Below are 27,280 nucleotides of genomic sequence, written 5' to 3'. Positions count from 1 at the left end.
TTTTTTTCTGTTTAGGTAGCAGAGTTGAATCGCATCTCTAAGTCACATTATACTCTACAAGGCAAGACTTCCATACCCAAATTGTTGTGAATACCACATGGTTCATTAAAAAATAAGATGTGGTAATGAATCTCTTTAATCCCAACATTTGGGAGACAGAGGCAGCAGATCTCTGTGAGTCAAAGGCCAACGTGGCTCGCTAGTGAGTTCCAGGACAGCCAGGGATACATAGAGAGACCCTGTCTCAGCAGCACCCTCTCCGCCCCCACAAAAGAAATATTGCTAGGTGTGTGGGCACCATGCCTGTAATCAAAGCACCCAGGAAAGTGGGATCAGGAGGGTCAAATGAGTTCACAGCTATCCTCAGCAACATCGTGAGTCCAGAGCCATCCTGAAAAGAACTAAAGCCAACTAAACAAGTAAACTCAAACACGGACTACAAATTTAAAGAAAACAGGAGTCCCTTGCTTCCTGTGCCACAGGATCCGTGCATGACAAGCACACAACTCATCTGTGCCTGCTGGGAACTTCTTGTTCATTGACCCCTGGTATTCCCAGCTGCTCTGCTGACCCCTCTTTCTGGGAGCACCAGGACAGGGGAGGGAAGGGAAGCAGAAGGTTCTTGGCCAGCTGGTGCTATTTTAAGATGGTTTCAGACTCTGCTTTGGCAGGTGCTGAAAGCCGAGCGAATCCTTCTTAAAGAAGGTCTCCCGGGGTCTTTATCAACCATGTAGATCTGCAGCTACAGCCTCCTGACTCAGCCATTCTGTTCTTGGCACTCCTGGATCCCTACAGCTGACAGAAAGAGGAAGCCATTCCTCAGAATCTTAGGACAGTGTATTGGTGTAAGAAATCAATTAATACAGTTTTCTATCAATTACATGAATTAACCTTAATTTGTTTTTGAATTTTTTTCTTTTTTGTTTTGTTTTGTTTTCGAGACCAGGTTTCTCTGTAGCTTTGGAGCCTGTCCTGGAACTAGCTCTTGTAGATCAGGCTGGCTTTGAACTCACTGAGATCCACTTGTCTCTCTACCTCCTGAGTGCTGGGATTAAAGGCCTGCGCCACCACCACCTGCTGAATTTACTGTAATCTTAAAATACTTGTAAGACAAAGGCACTCTCCCTGGTAGCTCCCATCTATGCTTTTCTTTCTACTGTTCTGCTTTTATTTATGAGAAAGGAGTTGCTAATTTTTGTTACTTTCATTTCTTTTAGGGAGTATGAGTGGTCCTGGCTTGGTAGCTAAAGCTTAGTGTTCCTCCAGCCTCATGAAGAAGAAGAACAAGAAACCTACTGATTCTGGATAAGAAGTGTAATGATGGACTGGAATGTAGCAAGTTTGCCCAGCATTTTGAGGCCCTGGGTTCCTTCTACCTACAGCACCACTGACGCCTGTTATCCCCTCACTGGAAAGGCAGAAGCTGGGGGATCAGAAATTCAAGGTTGGCTACCTAACCTGTGTGAGGCCAGGCTAGACTACACAATGCCCAGTCTCAAAACAAACAAACACAAAAGATAATGAAGAATTATTTGTCGAAATATTGAAAGCTAGACTTGGGAAGATGGTTCAGGGGATAAACTTATAAACACGGTGACCTGAGTCTTGGGTCCTGTCTTAGTTACTTTTCTTTTGCTATGAAGAGACACCAACACCGTGACCAAGGCAGCTTACAAGAGAAAGAATTTAACTAGAGGCTCGCTTACAGTTTCAGAGGGTGAGTCCATGCAGGATGGGTGCCTCAGCATAGCTGGGAGCTTACATCTGATCCACAAGCACAGGGCAGAGCAGCAGAGGGAGACCTGGGAATGGCAGGGGCTTTTGAAACTCCAAAGCCCACCCCCAGCAACACGCAGCCTCCACCCTCCAACAAGGCCAAACCTCCTAATCCTTCCCAAACAGTTCCACCAACTGAAGCCCAAGTATTCACAAACATAATATGGGGCCATTGTCGTTCAAGCCACCACAGCTCTGCAGCTCCCATGGAAAAGCCAGGCATAGCAGCACACATCTGTAACCTCATTTCTCTTGGGAAGCAGAGACCAAAAGATCCTCTTTGCAACGTGAGGCCAGCCAGCCTAACCAAAACTGCAAGTTCTGGGTTCAGCAAGAGAACCTGCCTCAAAAAATAGGGTGGGGACTGGGTGGTATCACACACCTTTAATCCTAGCATTTGGGAGGCAGAGATAGGTGAATTGGAGGTTAGCCTTGTCTACTAAGTGAGTTCCAGGACAGTCAGAGCTACACAGAGAAACCTTATCTTGAAAAACCTAAATCAATCAACAAACAAACAAACGAACAAACACAGTGGGAACTGACGAAAGAAGAAACCCAGAAGAACCTCTATATGCATGCAGACAGACAGAGCACGCCCATGAATATCGGGAGCCTTAACCCAAATCCAACGAAAGCTAAAATTCTAAGACCTTTCTCTTTAAGCCTTTTTAATTTTTTCTGAAGTCAACAAGTTTATTTTTGCTCTATTTTGAAAACTAAATAGAGTTACCATGTGTTTTAGGCAGTGAGCATAAGTTATCTATCTGCTTTCAAAACTGACAAGAAATTTAAAAAAAAATCTAGATCTTTTTGCCCCATCTGCTGTGAGAATGAAGACCATCCCAGGAAATGTGCACATCACTCTGAAGGGGCACACAGTCCTTGTGAAGGGGCCCAGAGGAACCCACCAGAGCTGAGTCTCCTCAGAAAGAAGAAGAGGCTCCGGATTGACAATGGTCAGATCAGAAAGGAGCTGGTCACTGTCACAACCATCTGCGGCCACGTTCAGAGCACGATCAAGTGTTACATGGGGCTTCCGCTACAAGATGAGGTCCATGCTTGCTCACTTCCCATCAAGGTCGTTATTCAGGGGAAAGGGTCTTTGGTTGAAATCTGAAATTTCTGGGTGAAAAATACATCCACAGGGTTCGGATGAGGACAGCCATTGCTCGTTCTGTCTCTCAAGCCCAGAAGGATGAATTAATCTTTGAAGGAAATGATAATGAAATTGTTTCAAACTTGGCAGCTCTGATTCAGCAAGCCACAACTGTTAAAAACAAGGCTATCAGAAAGTTTTTGGACAGTGTCTATGTGTCTGAAAAGGGAGCAGTGCAACCGCCTGGTGAGAAATGCCTAAGTTACCCAGCTCCAGAAACAAGAGCCTGAACTTTAAGTATGATTTGGGGTGTCTTTTGGGACAATAAAAGACTTATATTGAAAAAAATATCTAGAACAAAGAGCAATGATTTCAGGCTAATCTGTGTGCCAAATTTAATGAGCCAAGATGAACTCTAAAATAATTGTTATTTTCAATTTTTTTAATTTCATAAAATGACTCACTAATACAGTCTATTATAGAATATTCTGACAACCAAAGACCACACACACACATAGTTACACAACTTTAAATTTCTACAGGAATAATTTATTGTGGCCATAGTTTTCTATGACTTGTGCTCTGAGTTAATGGTTTGTTCTGAGAAATTTCCAAGGCAATGACTAGAGCTCATCTGAACAACTGTGTAATAGTGTTCAGTAGTGGACTGCATATAACGTCTTCATCCACAACTATTAATGGACACTTTTACAGCTTCCAATTTTCAGACTTTACAGGAAACAGTGCAACAAAAGCAGATGTTCCTTTCGTCATGCCTTTTCTTGAGACAGCATCTCACTGTTTAGCCAAACTGTCCTCAAATTCAAAATTCTCCTGCAGGAGGCTCCTGTGTGTTGGATTTGCAGGTGTGCAACACCGTGCCCTGTACTCAAGTATTTCCACACAATTAGAAGATACAGGGTGTATCAGTAAGGCAACAAAATATTCTGTTAACTCTTTATCTGCTTGCTTAAAAGAGGGCTTCGATGGCTCAGGCTCATACCGCATCTGAGCCAACACAGCTTCTCCTGCACAGACAGCACTCGCATCCTTGAGAACCAGCTCCGAAGAGCACACCCAGTTCCTGCAGTGGCCCATCCAGGGCAGTGCAGACTAACCCTGGGAGCAGTTTGTCCTTCCTCCTTCACTTCACTTCTTCCCAACCTCTCTCTCTCTCTCCTGCTCTTGTATGTACCAGTAGCCAGTTGTTCAGAACGTCAGGACACACCTCTCCAGTGTTGGTTCCTCTGCACTCAGATCCGGGGAATGCCTAAGAGGTTTTGGCAGCCGTCAGTGGGGTGCTGATTTCCAAGCCCAAAGGTCAGGGGCTCTCTTTTAAGCAACGGCACTCATTACTAAGCCAAGCCACCGTGTTCATTACAAGAGAAGACTTGCATTCCATTTTTATTGGCCGAAAGAAAACCCTACCATGCTTGGCTTCTTGCATGGTCTATAAATAGATGTTCTCATTCAGCAGAAAGGAAGCAGAAATACGATAAGTTTTACATAAGGTTCAGGGTCACCGTGGAACACCTACACCAAGTCTCTCTGGCGTTGCAGCAAGCCTTAGCCACAACTCCCCACCTGGCAACTGTGGAAGAGAACTCTAGGAGAACCAGTGTCCAAAGAGATCAGAGAGTATTTTTAGACTTCTGTGGAGCCAAGAGTCTTCCTTTTAGGTGTGGGTTTCACCAATTAAAATTCAATGATCAGTTTCCCAAATTTCATTTTAAAAAAATTCTTATGGAAATACTCATAGTGCAAAGCACCTGCGGGGTGGGATGTGGGGATCCATGGAGCCCCTGTAACCAGGACAATGTGCTTGAATTCATCCCAGCTCTGTTTTCCTTGGTGTTCCTACCTGTTTCCTGTTGTGCCCTGGGTCTTCTCAAGCCACAGGTTGTAAAGGCTCCTGCTGTCTGGCCCTGGAGGAATGCTCACCCTTACACACTGCAGTGAGCACAAATGCCAGGTAGTGAGTCAGGCAAGGGCAGCTGAAGATGACATTCCCTGTTTGTGTCCAAGGAAATTTGTTGAACAATATTTCCTATAGGGTTGAATTTAATTTCGCCATGCTAAAGAAATCAAGCTTTCAGAGATTTTGTAAATAGCTTTCTTATAAGGGTGTAAACAGGGCTCAGGTTTCTCAGTTCAATGTTTTATTTGTTTTTAAATGGTTCAGACGGGAAATGGCCCAGTGGGTAAAGACACTGCAAGACTGGCAACCTATAGCTCATTTAAAGGAGGGTGGAGAGAGCCAGCTCCAAAAAAAGTGTCCTCTGCCCTCCACATGTGTGTTATGGCATTGGTGCACACACACACACACACACACACACACACACACACACACACACACACACACCAGTAATAATAACTAAATAAATAAAATTGTTTTTAAGAGACTCACTTATTCTCTGAGTTTTCAGACTGACATTCAGATCAGACTCCTCATTCTTGGGACACTGTTATACAATGTCCTGCACTGTGGTATAGAAGTAAGTTGAAGGCTTTGTAGGCACGAGGCCTTAGGGTCATTCCCCTGTACAAGTGGATATACAGAATGTAATACCGGCAACTCTCCCTTGAGAAGACCAAACCCAGTCCTCGGGTGCTTTCTTGTGGGAATGCCTTTCTGACTCTTAAGCTTCAGACTTCCAATGCACACTAATATCACTTAATAAACTCAGGCTATGCTTCAGAATACATGTGTATAACAGAACTGAATGAGAATCAAGTTTGAATCAGATTCCCAAATGCACAGAAGAAGTTAGAGATAACTTTAAAAATATACTAGTAGATCCAGAATAGATTTTGACTGTGATTCTGGTTTATTCTAAAGAATCAAGGACCTGCCACATTTTACAATAATCGTATCTTATAAACAAATGCTTTAAAAAATTCTCATTGTGTTCTGAAGAATTGGTTCAGTGCCATTTAGTCTCATACGCTGTTTGAGTGATTGTGCCGAGGCTAGGGGTGGTGACGCACACCTTTCCTTTGATCCGAGCACTCGGAAGGCAGAGTGAAGACAGATCTTTGTGAGTTTGAGGCCAGTGAGTTCCAGGACAGACAAGGCTGTTACAGAGAGAAACATCATCTTGAAAAACAAAACAAAAAGAAGAAGAGGTAGAGGAAAGAGAAGGAGGAGGAGGAGGAGGAGAAGAAGAGGAAGAGGAAGAGGAAGAAGAAGAAGAAGAAGAAGAAGAAGAAGAAGAAGAAGAAGAAGAAGAAGAAGAAGAAGAAGAAGAAGAAGAAGAAGAAAAGACAAGACAGGGTTTCACTTCATAGCTCAGGCTGCCTTCAGTCTCACCGAGATCCTCCTGTCTCTTCCTTCTGAGTGCTGAACTTAAAATGATTTTTATTATTTCATAATAAAAAGAAAAACTGCATATGTATACACACAGAGACGAGTGGGGATGTCAGGTGTTAACGCAGTAGGAGCAGTGACTCATTTCATTCCTGTACAGGGACACTGAGGTTGCTGCTACAGTTATTACTCATTTTCTATTATGGGGGTGTGACAAACGCTGGCCTCCAAACTTTGGACACTTCCACTCTATGGTCAGGAAACCGAAGGCATAGAGATGGCTACTAACTTCCCCAAGCTCACACAGCATTTAAATGACAGAACAGACGTCACTGTTTGGGGATTTCAGAGTGTGAGCCAGCCTAGGTGAGGCTGCCAGGTCTCCCGGCTGGAGCCTTTAATACCAGCCCCTGGGAGAGTGGGACAATACTGTTGTGAGTTTGAAGTGAGCCTTGGTAACACCGTGAGTTCAAGTCCTGCTTGGGCTACATCGCAAAACCCTGTCTCCAACAGACAACAAAGAACAGGAACAAGATGGCAACTAAATACTAACACAGTTGACAGCAGAGAGAAATGACCTGGTCATACAGTGCTGGCACTGAACCCAGGGCTTCGTGCATGCTGGAAAACTACCAGTCGAGCGATATCCCCAGACCCTTGTGTGTTTTTGTTTTGTTTTGTATTTTCTGTAATGTTCAGAAATTCAAAGTAAAGTGTGCTGGGCTTGTTAAAATAGATAAGCAAAAGATGATTGTTCATAATCTAGTCACGGCAACGCTTTCCAAATGACAGGTCTTGACCCATTTTGTCATTAACTAAGGTTAGTTAGCAGATTCAGAAGGTTTTTTTTTTTTAATTTGAAAAGATACAGTGTGCTGGGCGATAGTGGCGCACGCCTTTAATCCCAGCATTCGGGAGGCAGAGGCAGGCGGATCTCTGTGAGTTCGAGACCAGCCTGATCTACAGAGCTAGTTCTAGGACAGGCTCCAAAGCCACAGAGAAACCCTGTCTTGAAAAAAAAAGAAGAGAAAAGATACAGTGTAACAAAAGAGAATACAAACTAGGAATGCATTCATAAGCCAAGAGCTTTGTGTGTCGGGAAGCTTTGCTTACTGATGTATATACATGTGTGTGTGCTGGATTACCTTGGAAAACATGCTTCTGACTCTGGGTTTAGACTTTCAAAGGCTTGAAAGCAATCACATTTATTTACTTGTTTCTTTGAAAATGCTCCTAGGTCAAGAACATTTCATGGCAATCAGATGTTAAACTGAAGGGATTCCATTTATGCTTGCATAAAAGACCCACAAAAGGAAAGTAATGTTATTGAAATCTTTAAGGTACAAAATTCACTGACTAGTAATGACTATTGACCGTCTTGACATCTCTAGAACTAAAGGAAAAAGGTAATGCTAGCCAAACAGTCTGTAAATGAAATATTGACTTCTCCTGTTTATCCTCCTTGTAGAAACCCTATTACATCCACTGAACAAAAGTGAATTGAATTGAAAACTTCATCTCATACCTTATACTAGGCCACAGGTTTGCTGTTAACTTAGGATAGATATGTAGCTAATATTTAGTCCTTGATGCTAGGAGTTTGAGATTTATAAGAGACATATTTTTATGAGAGTATAGAATTAGCAGTACTAACGGGCACTTTTGCCTCCCAGCAAGCTAATGTTTTCTGTGTCTCAACAGAGACTCTGCTGGGCTCATCTCTACTTTTTTTCATCCTGCTTATTTTATAGTTTATCAGGCTCATGACTTTGTCACATCTGCAGGCCAGCTTTGCACATCCTTAGGCAAGCTTGGCTGTTTGGGTAGCTGGTATACACTAGTAGATGCCAGCAGCGGCACAGCGTTTTCCTGTCCATTTGTAGCTCCACCCCAAATGAAACAGACACTGTTGAAAATGGACCAGAGCTCTCACACACAGTGATAATAGTGATAAATGAAATGGAAAAAAATTGTTTATCACAGTAATTACAGTGTGTGTATGTGCATGCATGTGCGTGTGTGCGTGCGTGCGTGCGTGCGTGCGTGCGTGCGTGCGTGTGTGTGTGTGTGTGTAGGTTGTACATGTGAATGTAGAGGTTAGAGAATAACTTGAAAGAGTTGAACTCTGGGAATTGAACTTGGGTGATCAGGGTTAGCACAAGTGCCTTTATCCCGTGATCCATCTCACCGGCCCCTAGAAGAAAATGTTTTGAAATCTAGGGTTACTAGACGAAACCAAACCAAACCAATGACACTTGCCACTGTGCTTCTTCTTTCAGAAGCCCAGCTCTTAATTTCAGGTAACAAGAATTTATACTTTCTCATCGGTTTCCTAGTTAGTTGAATGTTTGACCTTTTTCACTGCCTTCCTTTTTAGGCAAAAAAAATAAAATGTGAAGTTTGCTTCTTGGAAAGAATGCCTGGCTTCCTCTAGAGCTTTGAGTGTGCCTTGCTCTGGGCTGCAGAGGAGCCCAGCTCTTCTCTGGAGGGTTCCCCGACTGTAGCGTCAACCTGTGCTCGGTCACTGGTCATGCAGAGGCGTGTAAGGATCAGAGTCTATATGCCCCACATTTATGGCTTATCACCCAGTAGAAGAGGGATAAATTCTTGTACAGAGAGCCAACCCTGGACATTTGTGTGAAGTTCTCATTATTGGGCTTTATCACTTAAAGACACATATTTAGATCCAGGCCTGGTGATATTCACCGTAACCTCTGTCAATTGGTGGTCAACATAGGAGAATTACTGAACCCTAGGATTTTGAAACCAGCGACCATTTGGAATGGGGAGAGTACCCATGCAGGCCCTGAGGCGCTGTTCTTCATGTGGATATTTTTATATTGATAGTAACAGAAATAAAATAATGCCATCAAAAATAACCTCCACAGTATTTTCATATAGAAAGCTGGCGCCTTTGTGGTCCTGGGTGTCTTATGCACTTCGTTGTTGTTAGGGCTGGGCACCAACACAGGGCTTGGCCCCAACCAGTGCCTTTGCTTGAAGGATCAAGAAGACAAAATTAATAAGTTGTTCCCCAGAAATGTCCTTTACCAAGAGCACACTTTTCCCTAAGAAGATAATTCTTAGTAGAAAAGGGGGAAAAAAGTTTATATTTCCCAACCTCCATAAAAACTGTTTATAAAGCAAGAGTAGAAAACAGAAACACAAGGCATGCAACTTCCAGGAAACCAGAGGTGCTGGAGTACCAGGCCTGTTGGGATGCAGTGTGACTGACTTCTCTCTATTCTCTGTCCATTTTCCTGGAGAAGTGGCTTTACTGGTTTGTTTGTTTTTTTTTTTAATGAGAAATTTCTGCCAATTCTCATTTTAAAAATCAATATAAGCTATTACAAAGGATATTTTACAAAGTATGGCTTTATTTTTCCTTTGAGGCTAGCTATCACTAAGTAGCTCCCGCTGGTCTTAAACTCCAAATTCTCCTGCCTCAGCCTCCACAGTGCTGGCCTTACAGGCTACACCACACCCGATGAAGGAATTGTATCTGTGGACAAGTGCTGAACTTGGTCCAGTGTTCCCCATTTGTGTCCTGCTCCCATGGTTTCTTTATAACAGTAGGCTGCTGTCCTTGCTGCATTTATCTATCTGTCTGTCTATCTATCTGTCTATCTGTCCATCTATCTATCTATCTATCTATCTATCTATCTATCTATCTATCTATCTATCTGTTTCTTTCTCTGCTTGATTGTTTGTTTGTTGTGACAAGGTCTCCTGTAAGCCAGGCCAGTTTTAACTCCTGAGCATCCTTCCAAGTGTTGAAATTACAGGCGCCGCATTACCGCTATTTCTAAACTTGGAGGAGGCAGGTTATTTGCTTGTTTGTTTGTTTGTTTGTTTGCAGAGAACAGAATGAAAAACTCACAGAATAAAAGCAAACAAGCAAATGAGTCAAACCAGATTGAAATGTTTCATTAAACTAAAAAAAAAAAAATCAAAACAAAAGCTTCCCTGAGTGGCATCTTTCCCATCTCTGCCCAGTTGTGTCTCCTCGAACCTGAAACACCCTCATCACAACCAGTATGTACTTAAAGCAAAACATTTTAATCAAATTCACATGCAGATTAGATGGGCTCTGACCGATGTCTCTTATCATTATCGGCCAGAGCTGGGTTTCTGCCATGCTTTATAGAGTTTTAGAATAATTTGCTTTGATGCACCTTTCATAACATTGTGAAATAGAACCTTTAAAAATATATTTTAGAAAGCAAATTTCCTATCTTCTTATGAGCTTGTGAAAGCACTAGTCAGTAAAGGTTTTTAAAGTTATTTATATTGTATTTTTTGGCTTTGAAATTCCTCTTATATTCCTGTTGTATTGGAAATTGGGGGGGGCTACAATTAAATTTTACCTGTATTTCTGGGTAATTTGACTTTTTATCCTAAATATTTTGAACAAGTCTGAAGTCTGTATCATCTGTAGTTACCTTTCAAAGTGTAACTACAATAAAATCAAAATTAGTAAGGGTGATTAATGCCCCAAAAATATGTGGTAAAATTGAAAATACCTTTTAGTGTTTGGTTTTTTTTTTTTTAGTTGTTGTTTTTGTTTTACGGATAACTTTTGAAAGTAGGGTCAGCAAGATGGCTCAGCTGGTAAAGGCTCTTGTAGCCAAGTCTGACTTTGATGCCCTGACCCACCCAGTAGAAAGTGAGAACCAGTTCCTGACAGCTGTCTCTGACCACCACACACTCTCCATGCCTCAAAGGTGACCCTATTACACACACACACCACACAAACACACAAACATATACCACACAAACACACAAACATACACCACACGACACACAACACACATACCACAAACATAAACACAATAATAATAAATGAAATATAAATAATAAATGAAAGATAAAAACTAAAGCACTTCTAGAAATTAATAATATAGCAGAAATAAAAGCTTAATAGAGAACTTGAAGGAATTTTTAGAAAAGAAAGCAAAAACCATTTTTAAAGTAGAGAAAAAACAATTGGTCATCAGTCTAAATAATACAAGATCCAAATAGTGAGCATTGAAAAACGAGGAGCAGCTGGGTATGCTACCGAAGAGCTGGGATCCCTAGTGGTGGAAGGAAGGTCAAGAGTTCAAGGCAGCCTGGGGTACTACAGGGTGAGTTCAAAGTCAGCCTAGACACACAATAACAAAGAGACTAAATAATTAAATGCAAAACCAAAATAACATAAATAAAATGGAGAGAAGAGAAAGTGAGCAAACATCATGGCAGTAAGTGACTCACGTAAAATGTTGGCGAGACGGAATTCCCAAAGGGATGCTGGGGGAATAGCAATGGTGAGCTGGGGATGTCGGGCCAGGGCATCAGGCTCCAAGGAAAGATTTGTGAGAAAGAAAGCAGCAAGAAGGAAGGGAGGGAGCTGAGCCTCTGAGACAAGCACTGGTTCTTTGGAGGGGAGAGATGGCAAAGCAATAAATAGGTTAGCCAATTGTGTCTGGCCAAAGGGAAATGCTCTGGAACGGGTGTTTCAAGCTTCTGTAAAATGCCTGGAAAATTAATTGAGTCTTTTGTTGATAGAATTTTCATTTATAAGAATTAAAACTAAAAGGGGGAGATATTTTTTTTCCAGAAGAAAGAATATACTGTATACTCTAAAAGTATCTAAACTGAGATGCATTACCCAAGACCAAGTCTTCAATCAGTAATATTTTGGGGGCTGAGGAGTAGAACAAAGTTCAATTCTACTCCAAAGACTTAGTTCCTGGCTTTAGAGTCCTTATTACATATCTACGGCATTGTATCACTCTGTGTGTGTGTGGGGTGGGGGCAGGGATCTGGGCTCACTGATCAGGCTAAATTGGCTGGTTTGATGCCCTTGTATCTGCCTCCCCAGTGCTGGAATAGCAGGCATGGGCCACCATACCTAGTGTTTTGAAGGGCTTCCTGCCTACTAGGTAAGAACTTTACCTGCTAAGCAACGTCCTCGAGCCCATTTTTGTACTTCAGCTAACTTCCTTTTCATTCCTTCTGAAGCAGCACCTCCCACCCAACCGTCCTCAAGTTCCCCCTCAATTAACTGTAATTACACTAAGATGTTGTCATGTCACAGTTAGGAGCTCGAACTTTAGAACTGGAAAGATTGAGTCGAATGCTAACGTGACTCTTTATTGCTATATACTTCAGTTGAGTTGCAAAATAGAGCACAATAATGTCTATCTTAAAGGGGCAATGGGCGGGTTCAATGAAACCGTATAGAGAGCTGCCATGTTCTCGGCAAGCCCTTAATTACAACGAAGCTTCACAAGCCTTTACCGCTAACGTCATATTAGGCATGAGATTCATTTCTTAGTATTTCCTGCTTTTTGAAACTGAACTCTGAGTAGTTATTGGATCATAAAATTAATCCACTGGATCATGATGAACATTTGAAGACCTGATAGAAAGCACCAGCGAGTAAACCCACAAACTTTGTGCTTGATTTGGGCTTGATTTCAGTGTTCAATACATGTTGGCCTGGATGCTATTTGGATGTAGTAATGACTCTTGCCTTTTAAATAAAAGCAAAGTTATAGAAAGATATATAGAAATGTTTTAAATAATTGTATAAATTGCTGAAAGTCTTTTTTTTTCTTTTAGATTAAGACAGGATCTCTGTTTTTTATTTGTTTTGGTTGGTTGGTTGGTTGGTTGGTTAGTTATTTTTAAAGACAGGGTTTCTCTGTATAGCCCTGGCTGTCTGCTGTGTGCCTATAATTCCAGCAATCCTGAGGCAGAGGCAGGCAAATTTCTGTGAGTTCGAAGTAAGCCTGGTCTGTAGACCAAGTTTCAGGACATCCAAGGCTACACAGAAAAATTCCGTCCTGGAAAAAAAAAAGATAGGATCTCACTATGTCATTTTGGAACTCACAGAGATCTGCCTACCCCTGCCTCACAAATGCTGCTTAAAGGCCCACACCACCATGCCTGCCTCAAATTCTTTGCTAAAATAGTAATTATATATTCATAAAAATCCAAGGTCAAGTCTATGTTCCATCAAGAAAATATCTGATTCTCAAAACTACAGATGTCCCAAATGTACTTTCTGTAATCTTTGGAATTCTAGTTCATTTTCCTTTTAATCCTGAAAAATAAAATTCTGAAGTTTATATATTTAGTTCATAAAAGGTCTTTGTTCCCATATTTTTCCATCTATTGAGAGTTTAGGTGAGACTTTTTAATATGTTTAATATTCATTATATTGGATTTCATGTCTATTACTTATGTCCTCCTTCCAATTTCCTATGAGATATTTGCATCTTATGACTTAGAAGAGATCTTTGTTACCAAGATTAAGCACTAAGATCAAAGATATGAAAGCATTAAGCAGAATCTTGCTTGATCTAATATCAGAAGTATAAGCTACTTTGAGATGTGGTGTGGGAAGTCCTTCTGTATATGTGCTGCTTTTATTGGTTAATTAATAAAACTGCTTTTGGCCAATGGCTTATCAGAATATAGCCAGGCTTGAAGAGATATATATAGAGAGAGTAGACAGAGTCAGGAAGAAGCCTTGTAGCAGCCACTGGAGACAGATGCCTTCACTGGAGCCTGCCAAAACATTGCCTAGTAGGCCGTGACCTCATAGTGATGCACAGATTAATGGAAATGGGTTAGTTTAGGGTTTAAGAGCTAGCCAATAAGAAGCTAGAGCTAATAGGCCAAGCAGTGATTTAATTAATATAGTTTCTGTGTAGTTATTTTGACTCTGAGCAGTTGGGAACAAATGAGCAGTCTTCCAACAACAGATTGCTGTGCCAGTGTGGGGCAAGAATTTCCACATAAAGTCTAAGAAAGCTTTTTTGTCTTGTTTTGTTTTTTTAAAAAAAGACTTCTAGACCAACAAAAATTGGGAGCCAAGTGCATGTTCTTGGTAACAACATTTTTCCAGATAGGCTTTGTTTGCAAGGGAGGTGCAGTAAAAACTACGTGGCTTCTTTAAAAAAACCATAAGGTGGGATGGGCAAGCAAGCCAGTCTTTACAGAAGCTTACAAGGCAGTCAGCAGGTTGTTAAGGGCAACAACCCATTGTTTCAGTTACTTTTGTTGCAGGTAGCAAAAGAAGTCATGCTAGGCCAGTAGACAGTGCAAATGGTGCTTTAAGTGATAGCACTAATTCTAATGTGTCTTAATAATGAAAGCCCAGAGTCAGATATTTGGGAAAATGCTGAGAGATCAGAGAGATGAAGGAGCAAAACCACAGCCACCTTACCTCTCAAATTCCCAGCCGAAAGAAGATGGAGATCCTCTTTCCTCCCACTTTATCACTTCCTCTCTCTGCTCAGCCAAATCACTTCCTGTCTGTCTATACAAGCCTCCAGACGTCTATGGTTAGTTAGTGACTAGCTCCACCCTCTTTCGGGCAAGCTTTATTTATACAAACAACACAGTAAGTAAGTCACTAGATAAGCTAATAAATCAATATCCAACAATTGGTTTTCTATACCTTATTCTACTTCAGTAAGAATGCGTGTTAACAGGTACAAGGTCCTGGGTTTAATCCCACCCAGAATCACTAAGAAAAAATATGCATACAACTGGCCTTCCATATCTGAGAATTCCTGTGCAAGAACTGAATATCTGCAGACCTTTCTTGTCAATATTCTCAAAGCAAGATACTGGAACAACTCTTTATTTATATAGCATTTATATAGCATTGGCTACTGTAAGTACTGCAGAGATTTACATAACACAACACAGGGCTGTCAATGGATCAGCAGGTAGAGGTGCTTGTCAGGGTAGCAGCCCCCAAACCTGAGGTAGGCCCCAAGACCTTAGCACTACTGACTCCAAGTCCATTGTTCTGGGAAGGTCTCTAAATGTATTAACCTTGGTTTTTGGCTTCTGAAGCTCCCAGTGTAGTTCCAAATGGCTGATAAAGACGTTCTATTGACCTAAACCTGTGTCTGAGTAGTTTTCTCTGGTGGTTACCTGACAACAGGCACCAAGCCTGATAACTTGAGCTTGATCCCGAGAACTCACATGGTGGATGAAGAGAGTCAGTATCCTCATACAAAATAAATGTAATAAAAATTATATCAAGTATAAAGGATAGTGTATATAGGTTATGTGCAAATATATCCTTTTCCTGTGAGGTACTGGGGTAGCTGCAGATTCAGGTGCTGTTATGTATACTGGACTCAGTTCCCTCATGGGTAGTACAGGATTGTATCTACTTGTTCAGTAGTCACGGTGACTTCTTTGCTTAAATCTTTGTTCCTAATAGAAAATATATTTTTTTTAATTTTTAAATTTTGAGACAGAGTGTCACTATGCAGCCCAGGAAGTTGGTGTAGAGACTAGGCTAGCCACAAACTCAGAGACCACTCTGCTTCTTGTTATGGAATATTAGTTGAAAATGTGTTACATTGGTTTATCCTGTGGAATATTTGTCTAATGATGCAAAGATGTGTTGTGTTCTTTTATGTTGTGTTTGTTGAAGTCTGTGAAGTTATGCTACTTTGCCTGTTTAAAACACCTGATTGGTCTAATAAAGAGCTGAATGGCCAATACGTAAGCAGGAGAAAGGATAGGAGGGGCTGGCAGGCAGAATGAATAAACTGGAGGAGAAATCTGGGAAAAGAGGATTAAGGAGTGAGAAAAGAAAGAGGCCAGCCACCCAGCTGCCCAGCCAGAACAGGAAGGAAAGAAAAGATACACAGAAATAGAGAAAAGCAAAACCCCAGGGGCAAAAGGTAGATGGGACAATTTAAGAAGAGCTAGCTAGAAACAAGCCAACCTAAGGCTGAGCATGTATAAGTAAGACTAAGACTCCATGTGGTTGTTTGGAAGCTGGGAGGTGGGCCCCAAAGAGGAAAGAGTAAGAATGAAAGACAGCCACAAGTACAGCCTCTGCTGAGACCAAACTGTGAAGAACCACGGCTGATTTCAGAATAGATTCTGATGAAAGTAGGGAAGGAAGGCTATGCATTGGTTAAACCAATTCCACTTCTGGGTTAAACAGCCAAGTCTTTGTGAGTTAACACATAATAGTTACATATAGTCCAAACTAGAAAGATGACAGCTGGGTTGATAAGTGGGCATACCATGCTTCCAACACTCAGCGTTCACCAGCCACCAACCGAGAAGCTCACCACATAACAGGGTTGAAATGTTGATGCAATTTGTCTCTAGACCTGTCCTCCCATTCTGAGGTCAGCAGGTTGACCTGGTTGAAGTACCTGTTTTAGATTATGCCTCTCCAGCCATTGATTAGCTCTTCACAAAATTAGGCACAATTTGTTCAAAATGGTTTAAAAAAAAAACCTCAAAAGTTATTTTAGGCATCCCAGTTCTTGATCTCTTGAGGAAGAAAAACTATACTCTCAATTAAGACAAGTTTAATTTATCTCCAAGTGTAGCACTTTGGGAAGATTGAAAACAAGGGTAGTAGGTTACATATTCTTCTATTTTCCAGAAGCAAAGAATGCTTTTTTCCATCTTTCATAACATTTCAAAGTAACATTTATTCAAGACAACTTAGTCAAAGTGCTGTGACAAAACGGATTAAAATCTAAAGTTTTTATTTAGCTGTTTGTAAAGGAAAATGATCTGATCATGGTAGCATACCTGTAATCATAGCATCTGGAAGGCTGAGCCAGGAACATCAGAAACTGGAGGCCAATCTGGTCTATACAGTAAAAGAAACCCTGTCTCAGGAAAGAAAGGGTTTATGTGTGTCGGATTGAGGATTCCGTAGTGTTTCTACCCTAGGGGAAAAAAATTTCTATGGCAACCCTGGTTCACACACACAGAGAACAAAATGACCACAGTGTAGTTTAAAGCTCTCATTTGACTGTATCACTATCATCATCATCATCATCTTTGTTGGGGGGATCAAAGTTGACATCGAGTGGCTTCCTCAATTGCTTCCTCCTTATTTTTTAATACTGTGTGTATGATATATGGTGGATGCATATGCGTGTTACAGCACACATGGGGGACGGTTAGAGGACAAATTTCAGGAATCATTCCAACCACTGAGGATTCAAGGAATCAAGCTCAGATTGCCAAGCTTTAGCAGCAAGTGCTTTCACTGAGTCAGCTTGCTGCCCCCACTTTAGTTTTTGAGACACTGTCTCACACTGAACCTGGAGATCACTGTTTGGGCTATCCTGACTGAGCAGCAAGCCCTAGGGATCTGCTCATGTCTGACTCCCCAGTGCTGGAACTACAGGCATTCATTGCCATGCTCAGCTTTTACAGCAATGTTGGGGACCTGAACTCAGGTCCTTGGGTTTGCATGGCAAACACCTTACCAATGGAACCATATTCTCCAGTTGGTTTTAGAATTGGGTACCATTACTTCAGTCCAGTAAATGATGTATTTGATGAGCTAAACAAAAGAGCTGGTTGGTCTTTTAGAGAAGCCTAGAGAGAGCAGAAACAAAGCACACATACACACAAAAAAAGATTGGTCATGCCAGTCACTTTTCTTCTATGGTAGAGATAGAGATAAAGACAAAATCTGTAGCACAAATAACAAAGATCCAGAGGCAGATATTGGGGTTCAACCTGAAGATCAGAAAAGCAAAGCAACCAACCACTGGCTCTTACCTCTACCTCAGAGCGAATTGGGGCAAGATCCTGTTTCCACTAGTTCTTCAACTTCACACACCTGAGTTCCTATTTCCTCCCCTTTATAGTCCTCTCTCCACCCAGCCCTATTCCTGTTTCTACCTCCCTTGTGCTGGAATTAGAGGCATGTGAAACCAAATGCTGTCATCACCTTTGTGTGAGCTCTGTTTCTCTTTTTGACATTCAATCTTGTGTAGCCCAGGGTGGCCTTGAACTCAGAGATCCATCTGCCTCTGTCTCCTGAGTTCTGGTATTAGAAGTGTGTGCCACCACTCCCTGGCCTGTATTGATGACTAGTATGGCTGTTTTGATCTCTGATCTTCAGGCAAGTTTTATTTATTAAAACACAAATAATATACCATTATATTTACCCTTTTTATCTAAAATAAAAAAGCTATAACTCATCTAAAAACTATATACAATAAGTATAATACTATATACACCACGAGGATGAGATGTAATGTTCCCTTAAAAAAACTATATACAATATACACAGGCAATAAATACACCAACAATGTCTAATCCATTTGTATGTGACAAATTCAGAGAAAATACTCCATTTCATATCCTGTCTTGGTGAGACCAAAGTCTTAGACCTAATTTATGTTCTATCTTAACTTGCTTTCTGCATCTGGTAAACAAGGAAAACTATATCTAGTTTTCAACTACCTGAGAGATCCAAGAAAAAATAATATTAACTGAGTAAGCAGGAAGTACAAGTAAACAACTTTCAAAAATTATGAGAAATGGCAAAAATAGCTATACAGACAGTCAACCAAAGTTCTGCTGCAAAGTTGGGCATTCATCTTTGGCCTACAGGCCTAGAATATTTGAGAGACATTTCTGTGAATCAGGATATTCTGAAGGGCTGTCCCAGCTTGTCTTGACAATGTGTGGCAGCCACTTTTCTTTTGTGTCCTGTTTGTCCAATTAGAACAACATACTGCCAGTAGTCGAGGCAAGGACATTTTCTTTTTCAGCAGCTTACTTTTGCTATAACGAAAGTAAACTCCATGTGGAGTTTCTTTGATTCCCATTATCTTTGGTCAACATTGAAAACATACCTAATGTGACTACGAGTTTGATTATAATTGGTGATTAACTACTGACCTGCCTTTCCTTATTATCATAAACAGTTGATAATAATAATTTTCAAGAACTAGAAATTTTCATTACATTGTTAAATGAATTATAGAGGTACAATACCTTGAACAAGAGTAGCAATGAATTTATAGTATGTTCTAACAAAATTAATCTCAATATACAAAATTTGTATATAATATATAAAAGTCCAATCCAATGTAAAACATTTAAAACTTGTAGTTGCTTTTAAAAATTAGATTAAATAATCTTTTAATCTTATATTTTCCTTTTTCAGAGTAGATTCAATCATCTGCCCTTTTAACCTATCATATTTATATCCTCTTTATTCTTTTTAAAACAAGAACTTTGAATCTAATTTGCTTTGTTTAACTTTTTTCCTATTACCAATAACAACTTGTAATCAATTTGCCTAGACAATGACAAATATCCATAATCCAATGAGATACCAAAAAACACCATCCCACCTCTTGGGAATGTGGGTGTCATATTCTTAAATTTACTTCCTACTGTCTGGTGGTGATGATGGTATCTTTAGGGGAGCCTGAAAAGAAAGATTTTGGCTAATTGTCAAGTCCTGGGAGGGGTAGCTGTATCTCTGCACAATGGGAAAGTACGAGGCTTCTCTCAAGTCCTGCCTAGAGTAGTCTGTTTGGCTGGATCATCTCAGCTAGCTACCTTGAAATTGTCCTGAGAAGTTTGTAGTCCAAAAGCTGATCTTTAGGTGGTGTTTTTCAGCTAAGTGGTGTTATCACAGTCCTGGAGAAACCATCATTGTGGGGCCCCATCCTCCTTTTAGAGAGAAACCATCATTGTGGGACCCCATCCTCCTTTTAGAGAGAAACCATCATTGTGGGGCCTCATCCTCCTTTTAGAGAGAAACCATCATTGTGGGACCCCATCCTCCTTTTAGAGAGAAAACATCATTGTGGGGCCTCATCCTCCTTTTAGAGACTTCATAGGTTGCTGTTAGGCATGCTCATGGTTCACTGAAGAAAGCTGATAGAGACTCAAATCCGAAATCATGTACAGGAAGGTAGATGAAGACTTTTTCTAGAATTAGTACTCTATAAAGCCATTAATATCATGATAAAAAGTTTTATAAGATTAATATATATATATATATATATATATATATATATATATATATTAATCTTATAAAATTTATACCTTAAGAAAAGCTGTTGAAAAGTCAATATAAGCCGGGCAGTGGTGGCACACGCCTTTAATCCCAGCACTCGGGAGGCAGAGGCAGGCGGATCTCTGGGAGTTCGAGGCCAGCCTGGTCTACAAGAGCTAGTTCCGGGACAGCCACCAAAGCTACAGAGAAACCCTGTCTCGAAAAACCAAGAAAAAAAAAGGAAAAGAAAAGAAAAGTCAATATAAAACCAGAAAATTATAAGATTAGTAGCAATAAAGTAGTCCTTAAATTTTTGTTTGTCTTTTGTACCATATCAGGTGGCTCTTCTGACATGAGACAGAGATTTTGGATTTCACTTTAATAAGCATGCCTGGGTTTAGAGAAGGAGAGAGCCACACTCCAACTCCGAAGCAAGCTTTAATTGTTAATAGGACTGATACTACAGGAAGACCATTTGCATGACATGTCTGTAGAGAACAGCACAAATAAACATTTGGGAAGATTTGTGAAATGTCATCTTGTTGGAAATGTGATATACTAATAGGCTAGTTTACTCTTTTTCGTGAGACATTGTTTCTGGATGATTTGTCCTTTCCCTTCAGGTGTCTCATTTGTCTAGTCGTCTTCAGATTCCTTAGCTGGATGTTTTCATTCTCCGGAAAAGACAGAAACAAAACCCTTGTCAAACCCAAATTTTGGGGAAATTCCTGTTTGGCAAGTTATATCTGATCAAATGAAAACATTTGATAGTTTTATAGGTGAGTTTAGATTAAACAGCCATGTTGTTTGATGAACTAACATTTCTTCTAATTAAGAGGTGTCTCTTGTTCAAATGGAATCTTTATCAATATTGATGGTATCCATAGCTTTTCTTCTCCTATGGAAACAAAACCAAAACCCTTCCCCAACATATCACATATCTTGGTTTTCATTCTGAGGTCAGTACATATTTAAAGTATTTTGGCTGATTAAATTCTGTAGTTTTTTTTTCTACTATCCAATGTCTCTCCTCAGCTGTTGTTCCTTTCTCAATAGCATTTATAAAATTCAATGTTAGTAAAGCATTATGTAATTTATTTCTGGGCATATTTATCACCCCTTTCTGTTTATTTAACATATCCTTTAGCATTTGATTGGATCTTTCTACAACTGCCTGCCCTGTAGGTTTGTATAGTATACCTTTAATATGCTTTATATTGTAATAAGCAAAAAACCGTTTCATTTTCTTTGAGACATATGCTGAAGCATTGTCTGTCCTTATTTATGCAGGTATACTCACAATGGCTATATTTCTAGAAAATGTGTGATTGCCGAATTAGCCTTTTATGAACTTAAGCGGTTGCCTATTGAGAACCTGAGTAGGTATCAATGTTGTAGTGTACATATTTTAGTTTTCTAAATTCTACAAAATGGAACATATCCATCTGCCAGATTTCATTCCATTGAGTGCCCTGTTCCTGCAGGTAGTGGTGTTTTGTTTTGTTTTGTTTGTATAAAGAAAAAGTAAAACATTTCCTTAGCTTGTTGCCACGTGATGGAAAAGTCTTCTTTAAACATTTGCTGTTGACATGAGGGTTTTTTTTTTTTATGAAATTCTGAGGCCTCCAGCACATTTCCAAACAATAATTGATGGATGTCTTCATTACCTTGTGCTAGAGAACCTGGCAGACCTGTACGGCATCAGATGCATATTATGTATATGGGATGGTTCCTGTTCCTGATGGTGTTTTGAAACTGAATAAATAATAAAGTCATATCATCTGGTATAAATTCAGCAGTTTCAATATGTAAAACAACTCTTTCTGCATACTGCAAATCTGTAACTATGTTGAAAGTTTTTTCTCAACTTTGCCACACGTTCTATATAATCCAGAAGGGCAGGACGTTCTGAATGGAGGATTATGTTTAGAAAAACATTTGTCTCCAAAAACATCTTGTTTACAGTCCCTTTTAAGGTGACCTTGTTTGCCACAATTGAAACACTTGACATTTTGATTTTTCTTTAAACCTCCGAAAAAAAACTTCTATCCAACTGTCATCATGGTCATAAGATTCAATATAAATTGTTTCTCAGATCCATTCCTCCAAAGGTGCTAATCTTGCCTTTAACAGCCTGATTATCTTTTTGCACTTAGTATTAGCATTTTTAAAAGCCAAAGATTCAATAATTATTTGTCTAGCTTCTGAATTTGGTATCATTCTATTTATTGCAGATGCTAGTCTTTGCAAGAAATGTAAAGGTGTTTTTTTTTGGACCCTGTATGACTTTAGTAAATGTTTCAATCTGCTTTCTTACTTCTTCAATTCTGTCTCAAGCATTCAAAGCTGCTATATGACATAAAGACAGGATGTGACCAATATATATGGATTGCCTTACTATAGTAACACAATCTCCTTCTCCAAGAATTTGATCTTGGGAGATTTCCATATGGCTAGCTTTACTCCATTGTTCAATAGTTTTAGCCTCTTCTGAACCAGGCACTCCATTGTAATTGTGGACCTGGCTCTAAAACAGTGTTAAGCAACTCTATTCAGTCTTTAGGGATAATTCTATTACAAACTGACCACAAGTTTGACATTTGCTTCACAAAAGGTGAGTGCATGCCATATGAGACTATGGCTTCCTCCAGTCTCCTAAAATCTAACATTGGCAAAGGAATCCATTCAGCTCTTACAGAGCCTCTAGAATTTGGCAATTTCTGCACTGTTAATAGATATATTAAAGTTGGTTATTTGAAAACCTTAGGCTGTTCCTCTCAATTCTTATAATGCAATGCTGAAATTGGTTCTCCATTAAATTTCTCTGTTGGATTTTAATATCTCTGTGATCTGTTTTATTAGATTTTTCTAAGGCCTGTATTTTAACATCAAGATGAACCAACGTTTTTAGTGATAAAACAAAAACGATAAAGCATAAAGCTGACACTGTTTACAGCTGTCATTACACGAATCCCATTTAAATTAGTTGTCCTCTCATTTAATTGTTCCATTTTCAAAGTATTGAACATATTATCATACAGACCCAAATCCCTCCATTGGAATGGTTTTTCCCATTTTCAAAGTATCGAACATATTATCATACAGACCCAAATCCCTCCATTGGAATGGTTTTTCCCATTTTTTTTTAAATATTTATTTATTTATTATATACACAGTGTTCAGCCTCCATTTATGCTCGCATGCCAGAAGAGGGCACCAGATCTCATTACTGATGGTTGTGAGCCACCATGTGGTTGCTGGGAATTGAACTCAGGACCTTTGGAAGAGTAGTCGGTGCTCTTAACCTCTGAGCCATCTCTCCAGCCCCCCATTTTTTTTTTTAAATGTGAGAAAACTCCGTTAAAATAATTCCCCCCTTTCAGAATTCCCAATTGATGTTGATAAAGATGTGAGGCTTGTTGCTACTACATAGAACAAAAAAGCCTGACTGGACTTCAAAGCAGCTACCTAGTTTGGCAGTAGTCCCTACCATTGAGCTACACCTTCACACCTGCAGAAGTTGTTACAGTACATTTTCAGCTATTGTATACATTATTTATACAAACTCACTCCATATACAGCATTGTCAGTCTGCTTTTATAGTTAGGTGATAGGCATTTACCCTATCAGTTAAAATACCCCCTACCACTACCACCACTTCTTCCTTCTCCTCTTTTTTTTGAGACAGTTTCATGGAGCCTAGACTAGCCTCAAACTTTTATAACCACAATAATCTTGAACTTCTGATAGCCCTGCCTAACTCATCTCCAGATTGCTGACATTAGAGGCATAAGACACTTGCCTGGTTTATGTGGTGCTGGTTCTTGAACCCAGGGCTTTGCGATTGCTAGGCAAATACTCTATCAACTGAATTATACTCCTATCCAACAAAGTGTTTTCAGTAAGTTCATCTCTAGTGGTTGTAGATTTTTCATGGCACAGCATTTGAAAATGCATTTTATTATCTTTTGGTAATCATATCTGTTCAATGCAAAAATTTAGACATGGCAAAATTTCAAAATATGTTTGTCAACCATAGTTCATATTTTCTCAATATTTAGTGTTCACAGAAACCACCACCACCACTCTACCACCCTCTGGATGTTGGGGGAGGCTGTTAGTATATTTTGAAATAATCATACAGAAACTATTGACCTTACATTTGTATCAATAAACCAAGATTTATACCAATGAAAAGTATTCATCTCTATAGCATATCCACCTTTAAATGTAAACAAACATTTATAAACTATCATTTAAGGGATTCAGGCATAGTTCTCTTCAAACTGCTGTCTACTTTTTGTTGGGCAAAGTAATTTTGGGGGATGTTCACAGAAGCCTTTCAGGGGATCTTGGTCCATCAAACCACATCCTCTGTGGAAACAAAAGAAGAACCTCTTTTTCAAAGCAACCCAAATTTTGAAGTCAAGATACTTTTAAAATATATATGTTGTTTTAGCTTAGCAGCCATACAATAAAATGTCTCTTTGTACTTCGCTCATTTACAGTCGAAAAAAATTCAAAGAAAACACAATAATATACATAATCTAGACTCTCTGTGTATTTTCCATCTTTACATGGATTATTTTTCTTTACTCCTTTTAATCTATTGCTGTCTGTACTCTGTTTCTTTAAAAAAATACCTTTTTTTTAAAAAAATTCACTTCTTTTTATAACTTTCTATACTCTTTTTCTTTTCTCTCCCAATTCTACACACATTTATCCAACACTGTGATCCATTTAGAGGTCTTTTTTATCTGAATCTTTCTTTATTATGTATCTATAATCCTTTTCTACCCAGGACTGCTTCTTAAAATGCAAAGTGGCATGGCTAGGACAAAAGCTGTGTTGCCTTTTGGCTCTGCCCAGTCCAACATGGCAGAGGTCCATTCATAGCCTCTGAGACTCCTGGGTTGGAGCCATGCTCACCACCTCAACTCGTAACCAGCTGTCCCATGCTGCTACCAAGTAACTTGCAGCATGCTGCCCATAAACCCCATTCAAGTTCTGGCTGAAAGAGCCAGAGTCCATGCTGGCAGCAAGACCCAGGAAGCCGCTGTTTTAAAACTGTGCAATTTTTTTTCTGCTACTGCTGAATCAGGAAGATCTTTCTTAAAGGAATCATGCCTCTGCTTGCTTTTAGCAAACAGAGTCCACCCAAGCAAATGCTGCTACCAAAAAGCAATGCTTAACTCTGTTCTTTTGTGTCTAGGATTTCTTTCCAAGCTTTCTCAGGTTTTATGTGGATTTAGTCAGCCCATTTGGGTGAGATTTCTAGTTCGTTCCCAGCTGCTCAGGCTTAAAATAATCACACAGAAACTATACTATTTGCAATACTGTTTGGCCAATAGCTTAAGTATATGTCTGGCTAACTTTTATATCTCAAATTAACCCAATTTCTGTTAATCTGTGTATCACCACATGGTTGTGGTTTCGGCATGTCTGTCTCCAGTGGCTATGTGGCTTCTCCCTGACTATACCTACTCTCTCTACATACTCTTTCAGCCTGGCTTTCCTCTGTTAAGCCATTGGCCAAAAGAAGCTGCTGCTGCTGCTGCTTCTCTTCTTCTTCTTCTTCTTCTTCTTCTTCTTCTTCTTCTTCTTCTTCTTCTTCTTCTTCTTCTTCTTCCTCTTCCTCTTCTTTTTCTTTCTTGTTTGTTTCTTGTTGTTGTTTGTTTGTTTTTCGAAAAAGGGATTCTTTGTAGATTTGGAGCTTGTCCTGGAACTAGCTCTTATAGACCAGGTTGGCCTCAAACTCACAGAGATCTTCCTGCTTCTGTCTCCCGAGTGCTGGAATTAAAGGCATGCACCACCACCGTCCTGCTGAAAGCAGCTTCTTTATTAACCAATGTCAATAAAACATATTCACAGCATACATAGGGGAATCACACATCATCTGGAATTGTGAACTTCAAATTTAATGCTTTCTTTTATAAGTTGCCGTGGCTATGGTATCTCTTCACAGCAATAGAAAACTAAGACAGCATTGCCTTTTGAAACCTCAAAGCTCACTCCCAGTCACACACCTCCTCCAACAAGGCCACACATCCTAATCCTTCCCAAGTAGTTCTATTGACCTAGGACCAAATAATGAGGCTATAGGGGCCATTATTCAATCTACCTTCCATTCCCTGGCCTCCATACGCTCATAAGAATGCAAGATGCCATTAGTCCAGCTTCAAAATCCCCCATAGTCTTTCACAGTCTCAACACTGTTTAAAAGTCCAAAGTTTCCTCTGAGCCTTAAGGGAATTTCTTAATTTCCTCAAGGTAATCCCTATAAAATCAAAAAGTAAATTACCTACTCCCAACATACAATGGCATCGAACTTTCATCACCATTCCAAACGGCAGGAAAGTAGGCATTGTGGGGTAATACTGGACCAAAGCGAGACCAAACCCTGTAGAAAATCACCAAATCCTGTAGCTCTATGTCCACTGTGAAAGGGCTCAGATGGCTCTACCCTAATGACTTTGCTGACTGTAACACGCTTCTCTCTCATGGACTGGCTCCACCCTGTGTGCAGCTCTTCTTGGCAGATGTCTCAGGACTCTGGCATCTTCAATGTCTCGGGGTCTTCCATACAATCTAGGTTTCACTTTCACAGGTTCATGATATGACTCCTCACTGCTTCTATGGAGGGACTCCCCTGCTATATGACATTGGTAACATGAAAGCAGTGGTTCTCAACCTTCCTAATGCTGCAGCTGTTTAACACAGTTTCTTATGTTGTGGTGACCCCCAACCATAAATTATTTTCATTGCTACTTCTTCATAACTGTAATGTTGCTACTGTTGTGAATTGTAAAGATCTGTGTTTTCTGATGGTCTTCAGTGACCCCCATGAAAGAGTTGTTCAACCTCCGAAGGGGTCTCGACTCACAGGTTAAGAACCACAGCCTTCCATGGGTCACCAGCAGCTGTACTTGAGTCACCTGTGGAAGTTCGGCCAGGGATCTTGCTCCTGCTGCATCTGCTCAAGCCACCAAGGACTGTGAAGGACAGTGGCTTCATTAGGTTGGACTAAGTGATCTTGAATAGATTCTTCAAAACTCTACCCAGTGAAACAGATCATTTGCAGATGATATGATAGTATACATAAGCGACCCCAAAAACTCTACCAAAGAACTCCTACAGCTGATAAACACCTTTAGTAATGTGGCAGGATACAAGATCAACTCCAAAAAATCAGTGGCCTTCCTATACACTAAGGATAAGGAAACAGAGAGGGAAATTAGAGAAGCATCACCTTTCACGATAGCCACAAATAACATAAAATATCTTGGGGTAACTCTGA

At 40.0% G+C, this 27,280-nt stretch overlaps 1 pseudogene; it reads left to right on the top strand.

Moving 5' to 3' along the window:
- The first annotated feature begins 2,606 nt into the window (after positions 1 to 2,606).
- Positions 2,607 to 27,280, top strand: part of LOC142836636 (large ribosomal subunit protein uL6 pseudogene) — a 35,630-nt pseudogene continuing 10,956 nt past the window's right edge.

Source organism: Microtus pennsylvanicus, chromosome 16 (assembly GCF_037038515.1).
Source record: "Microtus pennsylvanicus isolate mMicPen1 chromosome 16, mMicPen1.hap1, whole genome shotgun sequence".
Taxonomy (NCBI): Eukaryota; Metazoa; Chordata; class Mammalia; order Rodentia; family Cricetidae; genus Microtus; species Microtus pennsylvanicus.
The sequence above is the reverse complement of the archived record's forward strand: the minus strand, read 5'-3'. Positions and strand labels throughout refer to the sequence as shown.